The sequence below is a fragment of the Psittacula echo genome (genome assembly GCF_963264785.1).
Source record: "Psittacula echo genome assembly, chromosome: 5".
In the NCBI taxonomy this organism is placed as follows: Eukaryota; Metazoa; Chordata; class Aves; order Psittaciformes; family Psittacidae; genus Psittacula; species Psittacula echo.
In genome coordinates this window covers 65,244,654-65,250,605 of record NC_137739.1, presented here as the reverse complement: position 1 = coordinate 65,250,605, position 5,952 = coordinate 65,244,654, and positions in this window count along the sequence as shown.

The following is a 5,952-nucleotide window of genomic DNA, read 5'->3' as shown; positions in this document are numbered from 1 at the left end:
TGTCTAGTTAAATATGTGTCATGAATAGCTCTTTTGTAAAGAAGACCAGATATAGAGTAACTTAATGGAGGAAAAGAAAATCAGTAGTTTATAAGTTGCTCTCTTCTTAACAACTGTTAAAAACCTAGGTAAGGCAAATCAAGAAGTTCTGCCAATTTAGGACATCAGGTTTTCCTTCTGCATCTAGAATGGATTATTAATCAATTAAAACAGGAGAGATCTTGAAGAAAAAAATCTGAGAAAATCTAAAGTAGGATTTTCAGTGCCATTAAGGCAATTCACTAATAAAGATGTTAATTAGCTATGCCACCCTTTCCCAGAGTCCTTGTCCTAGCTCTTTGCAGCTCTGTAAGAAATGCAGTTTTAACTTTACCTTTATAGTCCTCTATAATTTAGCCTTCTTATCTGCAGCTGATCTAATATAGCTACCATCATGCCTGGCCTTTATGGCCCACTAGCTTCTGCCGCAGATGTCCCTGTCCTCTCTCCTCAGACTGCTAGTTAAACATGAGGGAAATCCCTGATCCCAATTTATGTATGGACTCCTACAAAGCATGTTTAAAGGTTCATTATGAGCGTACGGTTCTGCTTGCTGACCATGCCTAGGAACAAGCAATGAATTCTGTGTGCACCTCTTTTTCTCTCTTTCTTTCCCTGGTGCTTTTAATACTGTTTTCTTTGCTGTACCACATCCTACTTCAGATTCCCCTCCTAAAAATAAACGAAACAGCTAACAAACCTACACCAACCAATTTGCTGACATTTATTGCACTCTTCTCCATTTGTCATCTGCTTGCATCTTTGAGACTAAGCACAGCAAGGAAGGGCTTTCTCTCATCTGTAATCTTGCAGAGGGAGGGAGATAGAGCTTGCACTGCCGCCATTCCGAACTAATTTCTAAGTTATGGTCACTCGTCAACCCAGTCTCATTAAACACATTTTGTTGTGAGGGCAAGATCATGTAATTTGTTTTTCTTACTGTATGAAAGGATACATGAATTAGTGGGCCTAATCCTTGCCCCAGAAACATTTAACCCTTTAATTGTGTGTGGAAAACACAAATTATTATTATTGAGTTGTAAAGCTGATGATCAAAAATATAGGTTTTCTCCTCCATTCCTGATTTCATGGTTGAGGATATGAAACTACTCTTCCAAAAATCCGCAGCTTTTACAAAGCACACATGTTAAACTTAACAACATAGGATGTGTATGGACATCTGAATAGGTTGTGTCTTGTAAATCATGGACAACACAAGATGCAGAAGCTTCTGGAAAATAATACAGCATGATACATGAAATCATGACAGCATAGGCAATATGTGTGAATGTGTGTCCTAACTGCTCATTCTGCACCCTGGGAGCAAACCTACAGCTCTCATCCATCCGTCCTGTTGTCTTACAGACTTCCTAGCCCTCCTCCTGCATGTGTGTTTTCTTGGGTTACAGACGCCAGACATGATGCTGGGAAGTGCTGAGCTCTGAGCTTCCATTAAAGTCACCAGGTATTGATAGAGCCCAGTAACACTAAGAAAGAAGTACCCCTAGAGTTCATATTACATTTTAAAAGAAAAATAAATCTTGGATTGAAATGAATAAGGGTAAATAGTCAGAAATAAATAAGATCTATAAATTGCTGCAGTCTCAGTGAAAGCCCAAGGGCAAGTATGTTTTTCTTAAATCAACTTATCTAAATTTCTACGTGGCAATAGACACTGCGGCTCAATTTTCTCTGACAGTTTGTTAAAATCTGAGTATAAAAATTCATACTCCTTGGGCGTAAGCAAAGCTGATCAATATTTTTTTCTAGAGTGCTTATAATAGAAGGATTTATAACTCAGACTTATTGGTAGAAATATTGTAATTTTACTTCATGGTTTTATAGTCAAATCCTAGTCCATTCTGGAGGGACTGTATGTGTTGCTACAATATAAATACAGGCTAAAAATATTTCTTGAGCAAAAAAGAGACTGTATGACACAATCTATACATTTAGCACAGTTTGTTATGAGAGTTGTTCTCCAACTGTTCCCTGACGCAGGAATTCATCTCAAACTCCCATCCACACATACGTACACATAGACACAGCTAGCCATTTTCAAGTGGCTTTTTTTTTCCCTCTACTCTAAGCTCTGACTTCAAGAGGTTGAACAAAGGCCCTCTCTTAACCCTATGTCACTCCTGTTATCAGAGTGAGCTCAGCAGCACTGAAATGAATCGGGTTTTAAGTGTATGGGGTTGAAACCTGAGTGTCAGGAAGGGCGTTTGAAAAAGGAGATCTGCTCTGCTTAACCGTGGCCTAGAAAGCACTGCCATACCTGTGGTGTGTGGCAGCGTGGAGTTCTAGAGGAGAGATTCATCAATGATTCGAGGGGGAGGAGAGAAACTCAATATTAATCTGATGCCTTTCTTCACAGGACTGACATCCTTTCATAAACCTGACACTCCGTATCAAAAAAGAAGCCCTTAGGTTCTCACGTTTGGATAATCAATTACAAGTGTTGCTACTTTTTGTATATAGCATTTTTGCTGTGGGAGGGATGTCTAGTTAATACACTCCCTTCAGGTATTTCTACTAGGATGCTCATAAAACTGTTCCTGACATGCCAAGATTGCAGGGAGTGTAGGGTAAGCTACTCATAGGATAAGTACTTCTGGTGTGTAACAGCAAATACATGTCATTGTAGAAAGCAATTGCAAATGCTTTGAACAATATAAACCACTCTGTGGAATAAATTACATTCCAGAAAGATTGTGATTCTTTGAAAAAGCTAAGAAGCGTAAGAGTAAAAATGTAACATGAGAAAAAAATATTTTTGTAGAAGAGGAAATTGTTTCCATTTGAATTTTCAGAAGTGATCCTGAACACATTCAGTATTTGGTCATTAATTGCAGAAGGCCTACATCTGCTAAACTTCAGTCGGACTAGGCTTTGATCAGCCTGAGGTAGGTGTCTCTCTCCATGGCAGGGAGTTGGAAGTAGGTGATTTTTAAGGTCTCTTCCAACCCGAACCATGCTGTGATTTTAAAATTCCTTAAGCACGTCTTTCTAAAGGAGATGAGAACACCTAGATGTGCAACCAACGCACATCTATTGCTCTCGTGAGATTAGCCCTTCGTCAGCTGTAGTCTCCCCTTTTGCTAGCTTCCATTGCATCCACAGGACAACGAGACTTGCTGGAATAAAAGAAAACGCATAGCTGTAGCAGGCGAAGCACGCACAGCATTACTACTCATGGCCCGGAGGTCGTTCCTAGGGGATTCACCTCCAGGATCCCGCACAAGAAGTGCCCCCGTGTGGTTCCCCGGGTGGGGAAAGATGCTCTTGTGCGAGCCGTGGGGTGAGGGCACTGCAGGGCGCGGCAGGCCAGGGCACGGCAGCCCAGCCCATCCTGCACTCTGCCTGCCCCCTGCCTGCCCCTTGCCCGCTGCCCTCCGAGCGGGACTCTGCCGCGGCTGGGAGCGCCCGGGCCCGGCGAGACTCTGCAGTGGCGGAGCGGGCCCGGCAGGAGGCGGCCTGCGCTAGCGGTCGCCGTTGGGCGGGGCGTTGGCCGCTCCGCGTTAGCGGCGGTCTCGGCCGCGGGAGAGTGTCGCTAGGAGCGGCACACGGCGGCGGCCACGCTGCGGGACAGGGCCTTGAGGAGGGCGAGCTCTGTGCGCACCGCAGTGCGGGGCTGGGTGACAGCAAGGCACGGCAGGGGTGAGCTGGTGGTGAAGGGAGCTATTTCTGCCTTGGAACCTCGCCTTTCATCCTGGGAGCTCCCGGACAGAGACGCCGTGAACCAGCCTGCATCCTGCAGGATTCGTTGAGTGCGGGGCAAATGCGGCTTGGTTACATGTAACAGAACTAAATGTATCTAATAACTTACACTGGCAACTGGAAAACATCTTCCTCCCCTTAAGATTCTGTTGCGCCAGCTCCGTAACACCTTTGTTCTGGTGTTGTGTTGTCCCAGTGGAAAGAGAAAAGCAGAACTGGCCAGGGAAGGGCCAGCACGGGTATGAGGGGAATCAGAAGATATTACTTGTTGGCAAATTATTTCCCCTGAGTGAACTGTGGTGGGAGTGTGTGTTGATGACGTGGCTTACTGGCAAATTCTGCTGCCTATGAAAAATTGACTTTGTGCAGTAGAGTACATCACGTTGTAAGTGTTGTCGCTCGTTACATCAACACAGAGCATGACACCAATTTGAAATGTCTGCAGGATGTTTTCTAAACACGTGAACATACAGCTATGTTTTCTTCAAGTAATCAATTATGAAGGCAGGTGCGATTTATACAGGCAGAGAAGAAGCTAAGTAATATAGGAACTGAAAATACAAGCTTGTCATCAGACATGGAGCCCTTTATTCTAGAGGAGGAAATACTTACTCAGAGACAAAATTGTCAAACAACTTTGTTTTACTTCCAGAACATCAACTTTAACAAAGTTTAATCTCGAGCAACCAGAAGAAGAGGAGTTAAGGCCTGCACACCAGGGCAGAATTAAGATACCTCAAACTCCAAGCCTGCTTTTTGGGCTGGCAATAGCTGTTGGGAAACGTACTGTGTCACCTGTTCTTTTAATAAGTGGAAGGAGGAAGTTGCTGGGTTGCATACAGAAATACAGTCCTGCTGGAAGCCAGCTGATGGAAAGCCACCTTTGGGTGGGGAAGCGTGAGTTTGCCTGGCCATGTGGAAGAGAGGACCAGGAGTCTTGTTTCAGAGTTGCATATCATAGGTCATGTGCTTAGTGCAGCAAAGGATTTTTGTCTTTTTTTTTTTTACCATGGAAATTGCCAGCTGGAATGCTGGAGGTGAGCGTGATGTGTACTTGAAAAGAGGTAAATGAGATATTTAATGGTACCCACCATAGTGTCAGCAGTTGTGCTGCTTTTGTAGACTGTGTTAGGAATTTCTCTCATGTAGGCTTCCCAAACAGACAGAAATCCTGAACTAGTATAGGAAATTGCTGAAGAAAGGAAGGCTACAGCTGGGAGAACCTGACTGTATGAAGCACATTTGAATTACCATAAAGTGTAGTGAGTATATGAACCTGTGGAGTTTACAGTCAGCATTCATTAAAAGGGCAATTATTGCCAGGTGACATTAAAATACCCCTTCCTTTTCCTTTGTGAATGATTGTAAGCCTGTTTGCACTTTACTAGGGTGCTATAAAACTAAGGATGCTAAATGGCCAGAGCTGAATGATAGTTCTTCCAACTCTAGAAAGTGGTCTACAGCCAGCATTTCTTATTTGTCTGGCATTCACAATTACTCTGAAATTAGTATAATTTGTTTGGCTTATTATAGAAAAATAAAGCATGAAATTCTATTCTCAAAAAGAGATGGCAAATCACTGGAGACAAAAAAGCTTTCTCTTCTTATGATGTGGTTGGGCGGAGGCTATAGTAATAAGGTACATGAAGACAATGCCATTGCCTGCGGGGGAGATACTTAACATGGGTAACTTACCATATGCAATAGCACTAGCCTATTGGATAAACTTCTGGGGATTAAGTCGTATTTGTTTTCTTTGCAACTGCATGGACTGCCCCACTAATTTGGTTTTTTATTCACCTTGAGCACTCCTGAGCAGGAAGTGACAGAAAGGTGTCATCACGTTCATGTTGTCATTGGCTTCTCCTCCGATACTGTCAACAAGCCAAAACATCTGAGCCAATTAAAGGTTTAGGCTGAGATACCCTAATTCTTTTGTTATAGAGACATGTAATAACCTTAACTTGGGTTAACAGTGCATTAACTGGGTTGGGCCCTGCAACTTTATGGGAGAACATCAACTTTGTGCTGGAGCAGAGGTGAAGAAACCATTGCACTTACAGAGAGCTGACCTTTAAAAGAAAAGTGGTTAAACTCCTGCTCTGTGTAAAGCTGCTTACATTTACCCCATACTCCTTCCACTGAACCTGCTTTGGACATTTAAGCATTCAAGGGTTTATATTTAGACCACTT